The sequence below is a fragment of the Pecten maximus genome, chromosome 11, assembly GCF_902652985.1.
Source record: "Pecten maximus chromosome 11, xPecMax1.1, whole genome shotgun sequence".
Classification (NCBI taxonomy): Eukaryota; Metazoa; Mollusca; class Bivalvia; order Pectinida; family Pectinidae; genus Pecten; species Pecten maximus.
The window spans coordinates 23,373,979-23,398,326 of NC_047025.1; the positions used below are offsets into that span (position 1 = coordinate 23,373,979).

Consider the following 24,348-nt stretch of genomic DNA (forward strand, 5'->3'; position numbering starts at 1 on the left):
TCCGAAAATAAACCAAATATCAGCTTACATGTAAGAAACCTAAGCATTTGTGTGGATATATCAGACGATATGATTGAAAGGCGAAACACACGAAATGAATGATGTCTGCACATCCACTAAAGCCTCATTGTCAAAGCTAGAATTGAGTTATGTAACGTTCCTTAGACTAATACGCCTGCGTGTATTCGTGTCTGGTCTGTTAGGGGCTAAAAAAGAAAGGCCTTTTACGGCTGATGGCAAACTGTTAAAAGAAGTATATGAGTGATAGGATGTGGCATGGCGATTATGATATTATAAGCTTCTTCCTCTTTTTCTCTCAGCGAATCATCACATTTTGTACAGCTCCATTATGGACGGTCGGGAAAAGATACCTTAAAGGTTTATAAGAGCGCCCTGGTCGCTGTATAGCGTCCGTGTGTTTCTCATGATAAATGGAATTCGTAATTGCACTAGGCATACTTAGACGAACACACTGCTTTACCGCAGAGTACAGACAGATGCGATTCCACTTGTTTACAAATTCCAAAATAGTTTGTAACATCAAATGATGGTAATCCGGGATTGAGCTTGTCTCCCCAAAAGACCTATTCCGGAGATTTCTGATGTTTTATCGGCATTTTGAAATCAGAAGTTCAGAACGGTCGTGTCACCACACCAAATCAGACCAGTCCGCTCATTGTAATATCCTAACTCCGAACTTTGCTGTTCAATTTGAACATAATGATACATCATTATGCTTCTTGCATTTTCAGAAAACCAAATTTATCCTTTCTATATTAAGAGCGTCACAAACAGGACACGCGGAGAAACAGTGCCACAGTAGACAGTCAAGACAGATAGTACATTATACCACTATAAGTAATATCACATGCACGCCTACCACAGCTAGGCCACTCAGTCCCGTATTTACGGTACGGTTCCTGCTATAGCGACTGTAAACCGATGTTGACAGTAATGTATTGTACAAATGAGCCCTCATCGCAACCAATTTACCCCCACACCGCACCTCCATGCTCGGGAGCCACGCGCGCTATCGTGTAGCCTAAACTTATCATGGACTAGCGTGCTCAGCATATATATGAAAAACAGAGCTTTGAGAGGTGCTTTGAAGAATTTAATACCACAGTGAGGTGTCATGCCAGTCTGTTTTTTAATGACATCAAAAACAAAATGTCCGGATTTAGAACACCATGGCGCATCTTCCGGGATACACGTTTACTGTTGCGTAATATTCTAACATATAGAAATGGAACCGGACCTGAAATCCGTGATTGTGTGTTCAATTCTCTTCCACGGGACATATGAACTGTGATGATGCGGTCGAATGAAAAACATTGACTAGGTGAGTAAAAATTAATAAAACATTTCTTTTGTAATTCAATCGTCAACAAATAATGCATTATAATATTTCACCAACCACAGAAACATTTATCTTAAGTAAATTAAAAACATTAAAAAGTACATATCTTTTTATTGGTTTTCCAAACATACCAATGTTAGCACCAGGACCTTAATGTTAAATATTCTGAAACATACAGGTTGATTTTGATGCACATCATTGCACAACATACGAAATATTTTTATGCGGAAAAATGTAGCATATGTCGGAATGTCTTTGACAGCATATGTCAATTTCCGCCATCCATTTCTTAACCCTGCTGTGAGTATTACCAGCGGCCGTCTATCGGAGTAGAGGGCCTAACGTAAGGGCGCTGTGACGTAATGGCGTGTGTCTGTATCTGGTGAACCCGGAGATTACCTGTGAGATATAAACACATCCCCACCCCCTATTCTGACTGGTAAACACATTATCCCTGTAAGTCATTACGTGTGATTTCATCACACAGAGATGTCGGCATCTAGCATGAATGATCAGCTGAATCATTTTAGGAGGCCACTTTCGAAATCGTGAAAAGCAAAACTTTTTTTCACATGCGATGTCTCTATACAGATTAAACGCATAGGATCTAAGATAAGTCCATACGAATGCATCGCTGTACTAATAGATATATTTATATAATGTGTATTGAAAAAAAATATAAAAGTTTCTTTTCTTTGACCAACAATTCACGAGAAATGCGATGTTTGTTTGTTATCGGGGGATAATAACGATCGTCAATATCTCCTTAATTACGATTATGACAGTGAGAACAAAACAATGGTGAGTATTTTATAATTCTTTCACTCAAATTGAGAGCCGTTTCCCTGGGAACTGGACATATCTTTTCTCATGAATAGTATAGACCCTATATATATGGCATTAATTCATGGAAATAGCTGCTGTAGGAAACATTCAACCACGGCCTTGGTACTAACAAAGACATTTTGTCACTTTAACACAGGTTACGCCCACAGGGTTTAGACACTAACAAGCACATTTTGTCACTTTAACACAGGACAAATTCACAGGGGTTTGACACTAACAAGCACATTTTGTCACTTTTACACAGGTTTTCTCTTTACACAGATGGTTTCTAGATGGGGGGTGGGGGTGGGGGTAGTTCAGTAAGACATCACTGGAGTGTATAATGAGACGTGTTCCTTTAACACAGAAGGCCACACAATGGACAACATGTATAATTATAAAGTTAAAGCTCCTTACTACATTTTCTAACTTGACAGAATTGAACGATGTTCCTTTTTGAAACCAAACATTCATAATATCATTTAAAAGGAGTTGCATTCCAATGTTTTTATCTATACACTAACGAAAATGCTTTCTTTCCGATCGCAAATTATACTGGTATGTATATAAGTATTGTTTTCAGTAATTAACGGCGATTTTACGTTGTCTCGTTAAGACCGAAGGTGAATATCCGTAATACATTTCTGTGGTACATTTATTACTGGCGTTAAATACAGGTATATAGCTACTTGTAACACGGGGTAATTAGACAGTTACGGGTATTTAGTCTGTGGAGGTTGGTTTTCTCTGTCAGACACTGACAGCGGGGACACAGATGGTTTGATAATGCTATGTAAACCTGTATTGTGTTGGTCCAGTTATAGAGCCATGCTCATCAGTACTCGTAGACTTTACAATAGGCCTACTAAACATACAAGTGTACGTGTACTGGCACGTGAACAAGGTGCAAGGTAAATCTTTATCTATTATAATTGCTTAATTTGGACGAGAGAGGTGAAATTTTATAACTGAAAAGTTGCTTAAAAACAGGGAAGGGAACATTGATATTGTGTAAGAATAGAATATTTCGAAGAATTCTTTTATGCAAAGTATTTAAACAGATTTCAGAAAAATATCGTAACTGTTAAAGTGTTTTCAAGTAGATCGCCAACTCAATGAGTTGACTTCATTAGAAGTAACCTCGTTTGTGGAGATGTTACATGTATATTAAAACATATATTGATATGGCCATGGATTGATTAATCAATATATCTGTTGAACCTTGTGCTTTTATCTATACTATATGTTTCGTCGGTCAGAACTTAACTGAAAATAAAGTGGTTGAACGGCCCAATCAAAGACTGGATAGTTTAAGCTGCTTGTAAAAAGTAAAGAAATCGCTTGTGAGTTCCGTGTGCTATGATAATGAAAATAAGTCCATGTTTCTAATCGGAGCAACTGGATAAAGTGGCAATGTAGCCGAATGTTTCAGTTTCGCTATATTTTCGTTATGAACAAAGTCATGAGAACCATTATAAGAACGGTACTTATAATAAATACAGTAAGTCAGAAGTGCTAAACCTCGCTGATTGTACTCGGACACCGCATAATGTTACCGTTCTAAATAATATTATCAGGTTATTCGATACATGTACAAAAACGTCTATTACCACAGTAGTACTGGCTACATAATTACAGCTTAGACTAATGAAGTCAACCCTCATGTTGCAAAACACCACATTTTAGAGCTTTTGAATCTGACATAATTTTCATGTTACTTTTTATTTCTTTTTTCCTATAAATTCTCATCTCGCCACTTTTAATTGAATGTTACTGTCTTTTCCGTCGATCATGTTAAGATGCGCGTGAAACACCAATTAAAAAAATCCTTGAGAACGCGAATGACTTTATCATCAAACCTTTGCGAGCAATAATCCATGAAGACAGGTTTTCATGTAGAATGATAAGACACACAATTGCGCTAAAACATTGATATGAAAGTTTTTATTTTTCAACTTATCAATATTGATTTATTTGTGCTAAATATAGCTTGGAAAACAGATTCGGGCGCTTTATGAATATGTTTTATCGGTGACAGTAATACAACGCGGTGTCTTGGTACTTAGAAGATTGGGTAAGGGGCAGTCAGTCATTAACAAAATCACCTGATGGGTTTATCTAGCGGAATGGCTCACCGTTATATTATGTCATGGGGTAAATTCCATTTAGTACTACCTCCTGGCAAAATGCAGCTCTACAGTATCGGTATCAATGCACATTGGCACATTCAACAGAGAAAAGACAATATGATAATTATAGATATGATGTTTACAGAATTCTTGTGACGAAATGAACGGCAGCATCGTGTACAAAGAACTATTTCCACATATTCATTGTAATCACTAATCAGACGCCATCTTCCATGGCTCTCATCCCTGTCTCTGATTACTCGCAACCCCAGAAAGATATCACAGGAACTTTTTGTCTTCAGTCGCATTCTTTTGGTTTATCCAGATGATGGAGTCATTTTCTGTCATATTTATGACAAAGGTTGCATCCTTGTGACTTCACATTCCGGATGGAGCTGTCTTTGCTGTGTTATATTATCTGTCTCGCGCATATTTTTTTTCAATTTTGTAAATGAAAAGTGGAAAAGTTGCGCTGATAAGATGAATTTGTCCCGTATGAAATGATCGAAGATATGATATCGTATTCGAAGCATTACATGTATCATCACACAGACCAATATCATTATAGCTGTACGGTTAAAAAGAAATGTGAAGATCATAGCATAATAAAAGAAAATAAATCCATTTCAAAAACAACTTTTGAAAATAGCGTATAAGTTAACAATGTAATCAATAATAAAAAACCTAATCCAGTTAACATTTTTAATACTGAATGAATTTATCCAATAACATTTTAGTACTAACCTTGAACTTTTTTAATAAACATTTTAATATTGAACTAGAAATTATTCCAGTAACATTTCTGAATATTGAACTAGAAATTATTCCATTAACATTTCTGAACATTGAACTAGAATTTATTCAATCTACCCAATACAGTTCGTACTCAACACGTGCACATCTCAGCAGGAAATGGATTTTCCGTGTGCTATGCACGTGTGTATGCATGCAGACTGTTTGTAATTACCCGACTACGTGTAATGCATACCTATATCACGTTTTACACGCGCTCTTTGCCCCACGTGAGGCAGACGATACACAGACAATATATCGTCTTGCTGATGTCTTGTGATAACAGTCTACATGCACACAGTAGTACATGTTCCAGACATGTTGTAGACATACATGTATATCACTGTACACGGGGAATATAGAAATCACTACAATCAATACGTCACCCGCTTCATAAGGAATACATCATAAGGAACCAACTTCACGCTCCCCTAGTTTACTTGGTACTAGCTAAAATACGTCAGAAGGTACTCGGAACTCCTCGTAATTATAATGATCGGCTAATCACGAACATAACTCAAGTCTCAACCATAAGTTTCAGTGATGTGTAGAGAGTTTGATGGGGTATTATCTGATAATCGCTGGTAGGGAACGAGATGTGTCGGTCCTCTGCAAAGGATCGTCAAACAATTTTACAATTGTAAGCTGTCAATCATATCCATTCAATTTTCGTTTGTTCTATTGTTATGCAAACCGAAATAATGACACCAGTCACGGTTATAATTAATACAATAGCGCTACAACTTGTTATTGTCTTAAATCGCTACTAATGCATTATCTTCTGTCAAATTAGAAATATAGTCGAGTATCTGTGAAGAGTACCTAGACGTACCCCGTTAACACTATTTATATCTTCGAGTCATCCACATATTTCGGATTTGTGGCAGCAACAAAAACGGTCTTGTTTTCTAAAATCTGTAAAGTCATGTATGTAAAATATCCCAGGCTAACGAATAGCAATTACGGCGTACTGAGTTGTAAACAGGCAAAAATGTCTTGTAACCGAATTGTGTTTTTGTGGCAGATACTTATCGACGTCGTGTGTCTGTGTGGACTGTATGACTGGACCATTCATAAATAATTTACCTACCACCTACATAACTTTATATCAGCCGAATTTGTTTCATACTGCATTTTGTTGAAATGTTCAGTAAGGGTATATTTCATTCTGAATGATTGACGTTAGAGGTTTCCATATCCAGAGTTTCACATCTGCCGTATTTTGTTCAGTGAGGTAGTCACCAGCTACTACAAACGATAAACCCATCAAACTGATAAACAAATTCTCCGTCAATCATGTTTTACCATGTAGAGAAGAAACATTGGTAACAAATGTATGAACATGTTTTTTAGGTTATAAAACAAATAAACGTGTCCGATTCTTTATGTACATGTATATCATACACAAAGTAGATTGTCCTATGTTCGATCCAATGATTGAATCCATGTCTGTTGCCTCGTTTACTACCAGTCGTATATCGTATTAATAACCTTCCGTCTACATGCCAGAAACTGTTACTGTAATATCATGGTACCAACTGTATGGCGACGATTTCGATATAAATGAGCACTGACAATGTTCACGTGAGTTTATATACTATAGGGATCAATCGGCCAGAAGAACAGTGTCACGTGTACTTGTTTTGTGACGTAACAGTTACTAACGTGTATCAGTGTGTATATCAGTTTACGTACATTTTTTTATATGGAATCCTCTACAAATGTATGGTATTACAGTAGTACAATGTCGGCGTGCTCGGTGTAAGGGTGAACATGATGACGAAATAATAAGTACAAGTTTACAAGACGTTTGGTACATGTATTTCTTACGTTATTCAAACGAGACAATTAAAGCTAAGAGCAAGGGTGTTTTTCTTTGAATACTTTTACATAGCCAATAACCGTCCATTTAATACATATAAGTGTATATTTAGACTTGACTGTACGAATCTTACACACACAATAGAATGGTGAAGCTTTCAAACTCGTGACCAGCTAGGAAGTATTCCGCGAGAAGATAGGATGATATTTTTGATAATGTGATCTTGAAAGGTATAGTGCGAATTAATGATAGTAAGAGTGAAAACCTGTAACAGAGTGTAGAGTTAGACCTACCCTAACATTTACAGCCAATCCCCTGTCAGTATCTAAAAGTCTAGTGACACAACATTCATTGTAACCCATCCCCTGTCAGTATCTAAAAGTCTAGTAACACAACATTTCATTGTAACCCATCCCCTTCCCAGCACTTACAAGTCTAGTCACTCCTACAGCTGCGCATGCCCAGTCACCATTGCGTAATTGGTTTCTGGTCCCTTTGTTGGAAGGCACTGGTAACACCCAAACAAGACGGTAATAATGATGGGAGACACAGTATACGTGGTATACTGATGCAATACCCACTTCTTCGGAAATACGTAATGTTTTCCACCGGAGAACAATCCCTACCCAGCTGTGACACGAGGACAAAAAGACACAGCTGCCAACATGTGCGTGCTCCTACATGTCAAAAACTGTTTACGGGTTCTCGTGAAGTCTGTAATCGCCCACTTCACTTGTCTATTTCAATATCAAACATCTTCTGTCACCTGGTTGTATTGATTATTGAGGTGGTGGAGATACCAACATGATTACACTGCTGTACATTATCAAGGTCCGGGTCTTTGTCATCCCCAATTCGTACACAAATAAATATTGATCGATGTCATTCACAATTTATCTACATCTACGCTATATAAACTTTAATCAAACTCTTACAAATTCTGTTCACAATACAAATGTTGATTTTTATTTACGTCTTGTAAAATCTGTTATCAAATGAACTTTTATCTTAATCCCGTATGTACTCCAGATAGACTTCAGTCTTTGTCTTGGACTATAGATATGAAAATATTAGAGTTCAGTCTTTGTCTTGGACTATAGATATGAAAATAATATCTATGTTTTGATTATTTATTTTTGAACATATGTAAAATAAAAATCGAAAGTATACATTCGCAAATTCAATCAAGGTAGTCCACTCCTAAATGGAAAGTTCAACCATTTTATGTTGTCTGAGGCGACTAATGCTGTAACCGTCTTCGGAATGCGGGTATCGTTTCCATGCTCTCTGTTTTGGGACACAGAAGCGACCAAACTAAATCATCTGTCCACATTACAACATCTTTGTCTACATTTTCTCCTCGCTTTCAAACTACTTTCTCTTTCCTGACATCTCAAAGAGGATACCCCGCCGTTTTCCTAAGAATCCGCGAAAGCGATGGTACAAACGTTGGTGGTAAGTCATGTGACCTGGTGGTTTGGCGTTGGCAGTGTGATGACACTTTAGAACGCCCGCCAGTGGTTCCATCAGCTGTAGACGCCGTCTTCATCAGATCTTAGTTGCTGTGAGGACAGCACAAACGCACTCAATGGTATGGAACTAGAAATGATTTGTTTCCCCAAGATTAACCATGTTGTACGAGGACTAATTACCGTGACAGTGCAGTACTGTTAACCTAGAGTAAACAATCATTTGCCTACCATGTATACTGGTAGAGACCAGTAACACTGTAAGTGTTCTTACAAGTAGTGAAGCGAGTTCCGGGACTGTTGTGGTCTGCTGAAGCCACTCGGAATGCAGGCGTGACGTCTCTTTCTATATCTTTTGTCACTTAAGAAGACCGAAGACTCAAGTGATATATTTTAATCGCCTTTTTCACGTCGTCAGTACAAAAACAATATTGACCATTTCGACTTCGTATCAAGCCCTGATCCGATTTGAATGGAATATTTGCAGAAACCTTCCTTAATTAATTGGCAAAGATCAGTCAAAACTAATAACTACATGTCCCTAGTGGCTTTGTAACTTCGCTAACCAACGGTTTTCAATATGATACTTTCCATTTTAAAAGTAGAGTATCGTATTGAACATCCTTAACTAGCGGAGCAAACGAGAGTCAATTTGCATGTACAAAATGTAATTTCAAGTAACAAGTAACGTCTTCGGAAGTCCCTTATAATAATAATAATGGGGTTGACATCAAAACCTTAAATTGAAACAATAAGCAAGAGTTGATATTCTAACCATCAGTTTATATTATAACCAAGAGTTGATATTCTAACCATCAGTTGATATTATAACCATTTGGTTTGTTTGTTTTGTTTTTGTTTAACGTCCTATTAACAGCCAGGGTCATTATAACCATCAGTTGATATTATAACCATCAGTTGACATTAAACCATCAGTTGACATTATAACCAAGAGTTGATATTATAACCATCTGTTGACATCATAACCAAGAGTTGATATTATAACCAAGAGTTAACATTATAACCAAGAGTTGACATCATAACCATCAGTTGACATCATAACCAAGAGTTGATATTATAACCATCTGTTGACATCATAACCATCAGTTGACATCATAACCATCAGTTGACATCATAACCATCAGTTGACATCATAACCATCAGTTGACATCATAACCATCAGTTGACATTATAACCATCAGTTGACATTATAACCAAGAGTTGACAATATAACCAAGAGTTGACAATATAACCAAGAGTTGACAATATAACCATCAGTTGACAATATAACCATCAGTTGACATTATAACCAAGAGTTGACATTATCACATTGATTTCAACAGTATTTTCTCCGTTAACAGATATATTGGAAACAGATACTTTTTTATTGTTTGAATGGTCAAGATATTCAGAATTCCGATTTTCATCACCACAGGATACAGATATATATTTTCATGTATATTTTGTTCAGTTAAACTTGTGTTGAATGATAGGGCGTTGAAGGTTTCGTTACTTGCACACTCACGGATTGGCATCATACAGTACAGGGTGTTTCAGGCCATCAAAAATCAGGAAATCCAGGTTTTTGTCGAACATGTCAGGATGTTAATGTTATGAAATGTTATTATTTCAGTCATTATGGTAATCTCTAAGAGTGGGGTATCTGCTAGAAAAGTGCTTCTGATGCTATACATAATTCGCTTTAACAAACCCCCAGGGGCAAAGGGGCGGAACCAAAACTAGTGAGACGTACTTAAATGTCTACATCTTCTTTGTGTATACTAGTATATATCCGAAGTTGTTAGATCAAATTGTATTCAGTATGTATGATGGATAAGTTTACTTTATTGTTTTTGATATTTTGAATACTATTTTTGCTAGTCTTGTTTTTAAGGTAATATCTATCAGAATTCCGCTAAGCCATTGAGGTACATAATTATATCTCTTGTTTCGTATGGGGTATATAATGAATTACTCGACGATAAGTGCTACCATGCGATTAATATAATCCAATCAGAGACGTTGATATATCACCATCCAATCAGAGATGCTGTTATATCACCAATTCAAGCTAATGAATCATTCCACCGATTCATGTTCGCTTGCTTCATATTTTAAATCGAACTTACGTGAATGTCATGATATACAATAAAATCAGTTTTTAAGATATTAGACATAAAATATAAATTATCCCGGTAATGGCTACTGTATACGAATGTTAATGGTGCTTGTTGAAGAGATAATAGTGTATGTATAGAGTACGTAGGAGCAGTGTACAGCATACATGTACTTGTAAGACATCACAAGTATGTATTTATAGGTAACTAATTGGGGCGCGGTCAAGTAGATCTCCCATTGATAAACATAATTAGCTTTCCTTTTCTCTTGTTCCATAAGCTTTAATGCCAAGGTTACGATATTGGAAAGTGAGTTGTTGATGGAAGGAGAGATGGATCAATGGGTTGTGATGTCATGTGGTATAATGTTATATAAAACAGCTGGAGGGGGAGCTCTATCTCGGAAGATTAACAAATGTAGGGTTGATAAAAAGGTATGGTAATGGAGGGGGAGTTGGTGTTATATAGGGATGAAAAGAACTAGTCTATATTAAGGTTAAGTGCCAGGTGGATGTGAAACAAATAAATGCATAACGTTGATTGATCTTAACCGAATTGTGTATGATCTTATACAGCAGGCAGTGTGTAGTGTCTGTCTACTTCATGTTTTCACATCATAATAACATGTAATAAACAATTATGATATACAAATCAACAAAATGGGAAATAGTTTGATTGAAACAAAGAAAGGATTCTGACGTAGCTTACACAATAAAAACCTTTTTGACTACATCTGTGATTACTTCCCACTGGTTGTTCTTTTGAATAATAGCTTATGTATTCATCGATGCCGGAGGCCCGCTGAATGTCAATCTATTCAGTGCCACAAAGTGATTAAAGTGGGAAGCGGTAATATACGGATGTACATTGTTCACGGAACTCTTCAAGAATGTCATGAAAAGAAAAAAAGGATTTTTGTATATGGTAATAAGGACGTCTATCTAGTCAATGTGTCTCTCCATACACTGTAAGAGTAACAATGGCGTCTCTATTCCTTTTGTCTCTCCATACACTGTAAGTGTATCAATGACGTTCATCTAATCATTATGTCTCTCCATACACTGTAAGTGTAACAATGACGTCCCCCCATACACTGTAAGTGTAACAATGACGTCTCTCCATACACTGTAAGTGTAACAATGACGTCCCTCCATACACTGTAAGTGTATCAATGACGTTCATCTAATCATTGTGTCTCTCCATACACTGTAAGTGTAACAATGACGTCTATCTAATCATATTGTCTCTCCATACACTGTAAGTGTAACAATGACGTCTCTCCATACACTGCAAGTGTATCAATGACGTCTATCTAATCATTGTGTCTCTCCATACACTGTAAGTGTAACAATGACGTCTCTCCATACACTGCAAGTGTATCAATGACGTCTATCTAATCATTGTGTCTCTCCATACACTGTAAGTGTAACAATGACGTCCCTCCATACACTGTAAGTGTATCAATGACGTCTATCTAATCATTGTGTCTCTCCATACACTGTAAGTGTAACAATGACGTCTATCTAATCATATTGTCTCTCCATACACTGTGAGTGTAACAATGACGTCCCTCCATACACTGTAAGTGTAATAATGACGTCTATCTAATCATATTGTCTCTCCATACACTGTGAGTGTAACAATGACGTCCCTCCATACACTGTAAGTGTATCAATGACGTTCATCTAATCATTGTGTCTCTCCATACACTGTAAGTGTATCAATGACGTCTATCTAATCATATTGTCTCTCCATACACTGTAAGTGTAACAATGACGTCCCCCCATACACTGTAAGTGTAACAATGACGTCTATCTAATCATTGTGTCTCTCCATACACTGTAAGTGTATCAATGACGTCTATCTAATCATATTGTCTCTCCATACACTGTAAGTGTAACAATGACGTCCCTCCATACACTGTAAGTGTAACAATGACGTCTATCTAATCATTGTGTCTCTCCATACACTGTAAGTGTATCAATGACGTCTATCTAATCATTGTGTCTCTCCATACACTGTAAGTGTAATAATGACGTCTATCTAATCATTGTGTCTCTCCATACACTGTAAGTGTAACAATGACGTCTATCTAATCATTGTGTCTCTCCATACACTGTAAGTGTATCAATGACGTCTATCTAATCATTGTGTCTCTCCATACACTGTAAGTGTAATAATGACGTTCATCTAATCATTGTGTCTCTCCATACACTGTAAGTGTAATAATGACGTCTATCTAATCATATTGTCTCTCCATACACTGTAAGTGTAACAATGACGTCCCTCCATACACTGTAAGTGTAACAATGACGTCTATCTAATCATACTGTCTGAAGCCTCTCCGTATACTGAGGGGGTGCACAGAAGTCGAGAAGTGAGATGTACCATCTGTGAGACAACCATTCACACTGTAATTTAACATCGTACTCCCACGCCAGGCGGGAACTCTTCTATGCAGTGTGTCGAAGTATCTTCAGCACCTCGATTGGTTGCGCATCTCGTCTTGTATTTACTACGTGACCCATTATCGTGTTCGTGAATCGCGTGCCTCCCTTTAATAAAAATAAAAATAACCGTGACATTAATAACTATGATATATATATATATATACTGCACTTTATCATACAGTATTGATACATATAATATATATACTACACTTTATCATACAGTGATAATAACTATGATATATATTCTGCACTATAAATGCACAATATGAATGCAGTAATAATAATTTATATAATCGCATTGTACGTAATCCTTCCGGTAAATATAAAGGACAAATTGTCAGGTGATACGTGGAACCATTACACGGAATGTAACTGAAATAGAAGTAAGGCTCAAACTACCATTTTTGACTTTATTGAACTGGCTAGTATTATGGTAATCAAGTATCTAAACAATTATAATGCTTGTTTATTTGGTACGAATATGTACCCTATTTTATACCATCTTACTATCATTAATCCGCCACAAAAGTTGAAGTGGTTTGGGCTTTTTTTTTTCTAGATTCGAAAATATTGACGAATTAATGAGTGGAATTTTTTTTTGTAATCTCTTCGAATTCAGACAGAAACTGACAGGCATTTTGTCAACAATGATTATGAAGATTATCGTCAAATTTCTAATCCTAAAGTATGTTTTTTCAAATGATTATTTGACATGCCATAAGCGCGCTTTCTAACTTCTATTCCATGCCCACACCTTTTTTTAGAATAGCATTTTGATAAACTCCAAAGCAATACTTCTCTTTTTTAAATTACTACTAAAATTAAATTAGGGTCATCACAAGAGTTATTTTTTGCTGATATGAGATTGATAATTACCACAAAATTGCCCAAAACTAATTTATATCAATAAAATGTAATGTTCGTCTCGCTATTAAGATCAATTAGATATCCATTAGCGACCTAATATTTCCCAAAAGTGCTGTCCGGATTTCATTACGCCAGCCGTGTCATCTTTACTTCATTAGACGCGCGTTCGATGGGATCTTAATTTAGGTACCAAGATACGTCATGGCGGGAATCGAGTTTTCATATTGATTTTGTAACCTTCATAACGTCAATATATTTAACCATAATAACACGTCAGGTACTTGATACGAATGATGACGATGAAGGCAATGATGACGACGAAATTCAATATTCCACCAATATTTTGTAACAGTTTACTGATTTTACGTATTTGTCTTTTAGTTTATTTTTGTGGAGAATAAAATGATACGGTATATATGATGGTAAAGAGAACCACAACTAACGTTAACTTTCTGCAAGGAAATAATAATATGCGATATATTAGTGTATTATAAAACGTTTAGTGAACCTGTGTTTGTCATTTAGTGGTAGAAAAGAACAATCCTATATTTGCGTTTGGTTCACTTTAAAAGCGATATACAATCTCCAACTGAACGGATTGATTTTGTTTGTCCTGGTACCATATACTGAATGCCATGTCGTAAGTAGGTCTAACATACTGAATGTCATGTCGTAAGTAGGTCTAACATACTGAATGTTATGTCGTAAGTAGGTCTAACATGCTGAATGTTATGTCGTTAGTAGGTCTAACATGCTGAATGTCATGTCGTCAGTGGGTCTAAAATACTAAATGGCATGTCGTGAGTAGGTCTAACATTCTAAATGCCATGTTGTAAGTAGGTCTAACATACTGAATGTCATGTCGTAAGTATGTCTAACATACTGACTGAATGTCATGTCGTAAGTAGGTTAAACATACCGGATATCATGTTGTAAGTAGGTCTAACATTCTAAATGTCATGTTGTAAGTAGGTCTAACATACTAAATGTCATGTCGTAAGTAGGTCTAACATACTGTATGTCATGTCGTAAGTAGGTCTAACATACTGAATATCATGTCGTAAGTAGGTCTAACATTCTAAATGTCATGTCGTAAGTAGGTCTAACTTACTGAATGTCATGTCATCAGTAGGTCTAACTTACTGAATGTCATGTCGTAAGTAGATCTAACATACCGGATATCATGTCGTAAGTAGGTCTAACATTTTAAATATCATGTTGTAAGTAGGTCTAACATACTGAATGTCATGTCTAAAATAATATTCTAATACGATACATTATTATGTAAACATACCATCTAGATCATATAAATCTCGGCTTCCTGTTTCTCCTGTATAGTTATGAATGAATGAATGAATGAATGAATGAATGAATGAATTAGTCCGGCAGAATGGTGCATATATCAGTAGAATTGTGGGTTTTGTAGTAAAAACATGAAACTTTGCATATAGGTAGGGCATCATGACTTGAATAAATTCAGATATGGGGCCAAGCTATTTTTTCCAAGATGGCCGCCAAAATCAAGATGGCTGCCAAATTCAATATGGCTGCCATATATATCTGGTAAATTTAAGATTTCGTCAAATCTATGCATACCTTTTACTTTTCTGACTACTAAATGAACAGAAATTAACAAACTTATTTCTTTATCAAACAATCATGTTAACAAGATAGCCACCAAATCCAAGATGGCCACCAAATTCAAGATGGCTGCCATATACCTGCCGAATGTTGAGTTTCATAAAGGGTATACAGATTTTGACCTTTTTTTTTGTGAAACTCTTAGCTGTAATTAACAGAAAATTTTTAATGAAATAATCATGCTTACATTAAACCATATGGTATTTTAGGTATTATATAAGTGAAATATCATATACTAGGCACTATTTAAATCTTTAAAAAGAATTCATCAAATCAAAGTTAGACTGGAAAACATTAACACTTTTTCACAAAAACCCATTGTCCAAAAATCACATGGTAAAATGCCACGCTGAAGTTTACTTTTCATGGTCACATTCACCATCGCTGAGTCAATTCCTGTGACCTCTCAAATTCTTGTATAATTCTTGCAATCTCTGGTCCTGATACCATCCAGCGTAGCAGTTCCGATGTGTTTTCCGTAAGACCTACAGCACCACCATCACTTTTTACACATTTGTTGTTCTGTTCATGGGCCTGATCTAGTGCAATCGAGGAGAAGGCTTTCTGAGTTTTGCGTACGACAAACTTGCCGTCTTGGAATTCCCTTTCGATTGCTGGGTGCTTGATCGATAAAGACACCATGTCGCGAATATGGACGGGAAGCCATCGTGCATAATTGATGTGGTTCAGAGCAAAAAACCAAGGAGTGATTTTCATCAAAGCATCCTTGTATAACATAAAGTTTCCTGTACGTAAGGATTCAACAAATATCAGGATATACAACTCAAGCGCAAGGGTTATTTCCCAGTAATGAAATGTTGGGCTCTCAGAACTGCGCTTCACTCTCCAGGTTTCGAAGTCAAGATGACCCTCATCATTTTCTAGTTTGTACTCCATATATGCATTTTGAATCAGTATGTAAAGGCTACTTGCTGTTACCTGATGAGCATGGCGTGTCCTGGACATGTGTGATGAAGGATTCTGCAGTGCCAGCAGATGCTATCTCTGCTTCAACCAAAGCCTCAGTCCAGCCACTGTCCTCGAGCCAGTCTCCGATTGTCTTCAGAGCAGCCATCTCTATAAGGAGGCCTCCAAACATGACCACAATTTTGTCTTCTCCGTGTGTGAGAGGGTAATTCCATTGGATTTTCTTGGCTAGAGTGAATAGAGGTTGGTCAAATGCTATAACAGGGGTTTGACCTGGGTTCAAAAATTCAACGTTTTTCTGTACAACACTCATTGCATGCTTAATCATAGCAGGTGATTTTGACGTCTCCTCAAAGAGGGGTAACAATGCCGATAGGTCAGAGTTTTTCCGATTTATTGGCTGATATGTGCTTGCTCGGAATGCAGCCCATGATAGGTTTTTATCACCAACCTCATTCTCATCCAGAATAACCTCCATCACATGATTCAGCCAACTGTAAACAACAAAACATATTATGAACGAAAATTCCAAACTCTAGGATTTTTCCACTCCCCCTCCCCCCTTGAAAATACTGACAAGGATATTATGTACAAGTAAATTGTTATAAGATATATGTCAGAAGTTCTATATTGAAAAGTAAGATTAAAGTTAATCAATATCACGGGTTGTGTGTATTACCTTCTTACCTGTATTGTCCTCGGATAGCGCCAGGTATCGAGTTGCCATCAGATGTTACAGAACCCTGACGTTCCGGTATTGAAGGCTCAGAATCCCGGAGAACAACAGGAGGAATACTGCTATAAGCATCTGGGAGGGGATGTATAGTTTTTCTGCTCTGTGTGTCTGATATCACAATAACGTTTCTTGCTTGTCCCTCAAAGTCTGGTGACATATGTTGAAAGAGAGAAATGCCAGATCCATGTAAAGATCCATGAGCTGTGTTAGAAGATGGATTATGGTCAATGTTGTCAACTGCCCCAGTAGTGAACAGGTCTTTACGTAGCTTAGGAGGACACACAACGTCTTCTTCTTCAAATCTATCACACACAGCATTCCCAATGTCTGTTGACAGAGCAAGAGTTCTGTCGTATGAAATTGAAATACCCATTTTAAAAAGCATTTCAATTAGCCCCCTTTTTCGTGTTTCTGCATGTAGTTTCAAACCAAGATACACTGGTAACGGTGGCTCTCTTTCTGTTGAATGGAAGTTGGCAGTTGACCCAGCACGACGACGAATTGAAAGGTTGAAAAGCAAAAGTTGTGCTATAGTGAGAGAAGCTTGTGATCTGTTTCTCATCTGGTTTTTTATGTTTGAACCTTCAAGAATCATTGAAACTAATGTCACTATGGACTGTGGCACCGATTTTTCTTGGCAGTTCTCTTGAAATTCCCCTTTGAATGACTTTTTCTCTGATTTCATAACATCTCTTCGTATAATGTTAGCTGCCTTTGATAAGATTATGGCCTCTTCATCAAAATTATTCCAGCATGCTATTTGAAGCACATCTCCAATATCAGTGTTGAAACACAGCAACACCTCTCGGCCGTGCTTGTGAGCCTGCATGGATCGAAAGTGATCTAAAATTCGTTTCTTTAGGTCAGTAGAGTGAATACGGCTTTCCATATTACACCCAAGTTGTTCAAGTCGTGAAGAATATATTGAGGCAAGGTCGGATAACTTAAAAACCGGAGCAAGATCGTTGCTTTCTGCTGAGGCTTCCTCTATAAAAGAAACAAGTTCTGCTAGGGCAATGCCTTGGAGTCTATTTTTTGTCATATCAGTGTTTTTACTGTTGTTGAGTTTTTCAGCTCTTCGATAGAAGGTGGCCAAGCAGTTTAAATGATATGTTGAATCTTGAGCTATCAAATCACCCGAACTGAGCTTCCCCAGAATCCAGGTATCTTGTAATAAGGCAGCCGCCTGTCTAATGCGCTGGTCAACATTAAATGTTTCGACTTTATGTAAGTTCCCTGTTAATTCATCGCAGAAGAAACACTGTTTGTGTGATTTCTCTGTCGGCTTTGGAGATTCCGGTTTATGTAGTCTCCTCAGTTTCTGTGGGATGTTTTCCTTATCATTGTCATCACTGAATTCTCTTTTTTGCCGTATCCGTTGGAGCTTTGTGCCATTCAGCTGGTCCCTACTTTTCTTATGGTATTTCGCACTGTGTATTGTTAAATTTCTTTCTATGCCATGTCCTGCCGCAAGCCTGTCAAAATTTATGTTTTCTGGCAAGGAGTTAAGTTCGTTGAATGCCTTCAAATGTTCTGCTATTGTCTTATATACATACCCAGTTTCAATGTCTTTTCTCTTTAGATTCAAAGGTCATCTTAGCGGCTCTTTTGTTGTTTGCTGACATAAACAGCATTTACCCCAGTCTATTTCCACTAATGATGATTGCTCAACTAATGCTGGAATCTCTCCTGGAAAAGAATCCACAGCTATTACCGATTTCCTTTTATCATTCATGTTTCATTTCCAGATGCTACGGATATACACAGTCCTGAAAAATAATGAAAAAATGCATGAAAAAACTCCAACTTGGTTCGAAGTATAGCGGAACCTTTTAGTAGGATAGATTTTTGCCATGACACCGGAGAAGAGAGCAAAAGTTTTGAGAGAGGGAAATTTAAAGTTTATTCTACGTTTGAAATAAATTTTATGCATTATATATAATATATATGCACCATTTTTATACATTATACATGTAGATGTATTTTCAATCAATATCTGAAGGAATAGCTTTTTAAAATTATATAATTAAAATAAGGTACTTCAAATGTACTTGATGGTCAAAGTCTTCTTACTAGAAGCATTTCATTTCCATTTTCATATATTTTTTTTCTAGATACAAATACTTTTTGAAAAATATTGGATGATTTGTTTTAAGCATTAACTAAAGAGATTATAGAAAATAACTAGTTTAAATATTTGGTAATAATTACTTACTTCAAATAGATTTTCATCACGAACAGAATCTGGCTCATCATCCATTGTTTTCATCAAAGTGTAGCATGAAAATAATGCCCGGTAATTTCTACCCTATCTCAAAATTGTTGTGTAACACACTATACTAATTCTTACCTTTTTTTCACTCTTCTTCTTTTCTTCTTCTACTGGTTTATGGACAATATTTTTTAAATCACTCTGATGCAATTTATGTATTATTGTGCAATAGAACTATTTATATGGTGATAACTCCTATGGGAAAACACACTCGATATGTCATATTTGAAATGAAAAGATGACATTTAATACAAAATCTACAACAATAAGTAACAATGTGTACAAATATTTATTATGCATTTTTTAAGACATATACCATACATAACGAAGATGCAATAAGCAATATCTTACAGATTTATGAAAAATGGCGGCCATCTTGGATTTGGCGGCCATCTTGGATTTTTTTCATTGGCCCCATATCCAAAATCAATCAGTATATTACCGCTTACAATCATGCCAAGTTTCATGCTTTTACTGAAAATCCCACAATTATTTAAATGAATGAATGAACAATTTGACCTATAAAAAAATATCGACATATAACAAAATAGATATAATAACATAGTTAATTTCAGACTTTCGATAAAACTACACATAACCGTGTTTAGAGTTTAACTTTAACTTTAATTTTTCGCATTGTTATTTATTTATAATTTAATCTAGTTTCGCGAAATAAAATAACAAAAACAAACAAAAACAGGTTAATTGGTTTCATTTCATTCTGTTATAACTTTAAGCTTTATATACGTTTTAAGTGTATGAAAATGACAGATGGCGTCGAAACAGCAGTTTTCTGGCAGACATGTAATAGATTTCTGATGAAATGACGTCTTCCGACATCGTCAGCATTGCATTTCTGATCAGACACACACGTCACAGATAAATCAAGACGTACACAGATACGGCTGCGCTTTCACCCTTTCTCTTTCTTTCCCCTGCACATATTATTTATATATTATACATATAAAATTGTCAGCACTGTTCATTAGCTATCTATAAACACAATGAGAGGGATTTACATAAGTACCAAGTACTTGTTTCTGAATCCTTTATGTTGTATATAATGTATGTACAATTTCAATTTACAATAATAAAATCAAGTTTAAACTAACTTAATGCACATATTCAATTCGATTCAAACTAGCTCTATTGAGAAGAACAATACAGAAATAACCAGATACTGTATATATATAATACTACATCAAGCTGGTCTGCCTTCCTCAGTTCTAATGATACATCTACTTTTATTGAGTGTCGATTACCTAACAGCGAGATCGCTATAACAATGCCAAATTTAATACCTACACTAATTCAACAAATCCTGTGAACACGCAAGTACTCTTTGACTTTCCTTACCGCTGTAGAAATATCACGCCAAGAATTTGTTGTTTGTGTTTGTTTGTTTGTTTGTTTATGCGTATAACCCGCCGCTGCGGACTGATGATGATGCTGGTCGGCGATAAAGTATTTATAAAATGGTTAACCAGAGACGGATGGTTTGTCAAATATCCATTTCCTTATAGAACAGTTAGGATTTTACTGAACGTCTTTGCAAAAACAGAAAGTTACGGTTATCTTGCATTGGCGGATTTTCAAATTAAATACACAAGGACAAGAACAGGGCTCTTTGGCATTAAGGTCTGATGGGACGTCAAATGAGAGACTAGATATATGACACGGCATCGTGTTGATTACGGCTTTAAGGTAGCATAACTGGATCTTTGGATAGGAAAAGAAGCCAACCATTCCTTCAATAAACTATCAAATAAGTTTACACTAAGGTATCTCATTCTGTAATATAACGAGGATCACAGGTTTCCCAGCACGCCCACAGTAAACGGTATATTTACGTAAATATCCATTACCTTAATTATCAAATTTGATTAAAGGTTGACACGTTTCATCAGGAGTCGCTCCTGACTTTCCATAATACAACAATGAGTATATTCCAGGAAAAAAACAGCAATTCAGAATGACGTCATCATATCGAAATAAATTATGTTAGGTGGACAGCAAAGTACACATGGTCGATTTCATTTTGTTCTGAAACTAAATTGATAAAAATGAAATATTCAATTATTAAAACTCGATTTGTGACCTGCCAACTCGTCATATTTACAGCTTTTAACACTACCACGTCAACCCGACCTATTGCACTAATATTTAACTACTTTGCATATTCAATAAGTAGTTAAAGAACATGACACATAGTCATTTCCGGTAGGATATATCACCAAAACACACTGGCGTCGCGTAAACGAACATTTCACGTCGTTGTTTCGGACGGTTACGTCAGTAGGAACGCCTGTCTGTCACAACTAGGCGGCTCTGTATAGACGGTAAGTGTAATTTCGCGGATTTTAGTAACCTTCAACAGAGACGTCTATATATATATATGTATATGTATCTGCCTTCAATCAGTGAGGTGGCGATTATTTCATAGGTATGTGATTTAACAAGTTTTTAACTATATTTATGTAATTTATTTTGTACAAACAACTAGTTTACGTTTGTTAGAAACCGCGATCGTTGCCATAATTCCGTTTCATTATCGAAAAAGTTTCATGTCAGTCTCGATTAGTGAACGATTTCTAGTATAAAACCACTGTTAAACCACTGGGTATTCGTACATACCAGTAAATCTGTTTAGAATTTAGATTTACTGTGAACGATAAGTTCATTACAAATATATTTTATTGATTAACAATAGGATTAAGTCACAGACTGTGCGTATATAATCTCTCTCCATGGCTTCCAGCATACGTATAATATATGTAGACAGTGAAAACTTTTACGTGCATTACTGGCCTTAAACCACTACAATTCGAAAGGCAAACATGAAATAAAATGTTTGTCATGGTATATTTTTTATGGATATGCCTTGAGATGAGTTAAATTTTGATGACCACATAAAGTCCCTGGACATATGTTGCCTTGTGGTTATCTGATAGTAACAGAAATACATCATTTATAGTACAGAATACAAAAAGGACAAAATGATATACATTAAACTTAGATACCTAAACCTTTTTGTGGTATTAAATGTATGTTCTGTTGTAAATCTACATATTTCGTCACTATTTTTGATAGTATACAAAGATACTGTTAATGTTAACGTACACATTTTAGCGGTAATATTATTTTAGCGATTTTCGCGCTATAAACATTCCGCTAAGTTATGATTGAGCAAATTGTAGTTTATCAACATTGGTTTCTAGGGACCGCGGTGGCCGAGTGGTTAAGGTGTCCCGACACTTTATCACTAGCCCTCCACCTCTAGGTTACGAGTTCGAAACCTACGTGGGGCAGTTGCCGGGTACTGACCATAGGTTGGTGGTTTTTCTCCGGGTACTCCGGCTTTCCTCCACCTCCAACTCTGGCACGTTCTTCTACATAGAGACCACATTGGTAATGATGAGAGGTTTCAATTATGTTGCCACAACAACAGTATTTTTCGGATAACCTTTAAACAGTTCAGAGCTGACCATTTCTTAATTGACCCCTAAGTACAGGTATATTCTTTTTCTTGAACTGAAATATTTAAGTCCTTTTTTTTCTTATTGTCTCTTCCCTTTTAAAAGTGCATTATATTGGGGAAAAGCTATCAGCATAAATCAGGGTTCTAGGCCGAGGCATATGGAACATTCTTGAGTACACATAGGGTTGTACGTATCTGTACTTATCTGTACGTTAATGGGACTATCTGTACGTTAATTGGTCTATCTGTACGTAAATTGGTCTATCTGTACGTTAATGGGTCTATCTGTACGTTAATGGGTCTATCTGTACGTTAATGGGTCTATATGTACGTTAATGGGTCTATCTGTACGTTATTGGGACTATATGTACGTTAATAGGACTATCTGTACGTTAATGGGACCATCTGTACGTTAATGGGACTATTACGTTAATGGGTCTATCTGTACGTTAATGGGTCTATATGTACGTTAATGGGTCTATCTGTATGTTAATGGGTCTATCTGTACGTTAATGGGACTATCTGTACGTTAATGGGTCTATCTGTACGTTAATGGGACTATCTGTACGTTAATGGGTCTATCTGTACGTTAATGGGTCTATCTGTACGTTAATGGGACTATCTGTACGTTAATGGGTCTATGTGTACGTTAATGGGACTATCTGTACGTTAATGGGACTATCTGCACGTTAATGGACTATCTGTACGTTAATGGGACTATCTGTACGTTAATGGGTCTATCTGTACGTTAATGGGACTATCTGTACGTTAATGGGCGTGTTACTGTACGTTAATGGGTCTATCTGTACGTTAATGGGACTATCTGTACGTTAATGGGTCTATCTGTACGTTAATGGGACTATCTGTACGTTAATGGGTCTATCTGTACGTTAATGAGACTATCTGTACGAATGATAACGAGATCGAGTGTAATGGGCGTGTTACTGTAGTATTGATAAGATCTTCTGTGTAACAAATCTATCAGCGTTCTGTGTACCAAATCTATCAGCGTTCTGTGTAACAAATCTATCAGCGTTCTGTGTACCAAATCTATCAGCGTTCTGTGTAACAAATCTATCAGCGTTCTGTGTAACAAATCTATCAGCGTCCTGTGTAACAAATCTGTCAGCGTTCTGTGTAACAAATCTATCAGCGTCCTGTGTAACAAATCTATCAGCGTTCTGTGTAACAAATCTGTCAGCGTCCTGTGTAACAAATCTATCAGCGTATGATGACAAATAAGGGCATGAAAACGATAACAGTACACATCAGTGTTGTTAGATTGGGTCACTGTCGTTACGCCCTTTTAATCAATCATTAGGGTTACAACGCACGTGACAGTGAAATGTACTCCGGAAATCACGTTCCAACCGAAACTACTTTCACGAATTCAATTAAAAACAAAGAAATATTCACGAATAAGAAGTTTACTTAAATCCTTCTTAAATATGTATTAAAAATAC

At 36.4% G+C, this 24,348-nt stretch overlaps 1 protein-coding gene across 3 annotated transcripts in view; it reads left to right on the top strand.

Moving 5' to 3' along the window:
• LOC117337145 (small conductance calcium-activated potassium channel protein 2-like) overlaps positions 1 to 24,348 on the top strand; it is a 99,371-nt gene that overhangs the window by 23,067 nt on the left and 51,956 nt on the right. The window contains exon 1 of one of the 3 annotated variants that reach the window (XM_033897977.1): positions 990 to 1,342. The exons of 1 other annotated variant lie outside the window; for it this stretch is intronic. The gene's annotated coding sequence lies outside the window, so the exon portion shown is untranslated. Of the gene's footprint in view, positions 1 to 989; positions 1,343 to 21,727; positions 21,747 to 24,348 lie in introns of those variants that run through there. One more of the 3 variants, XM_033897978.1, reaches the window with a different exon arrangement.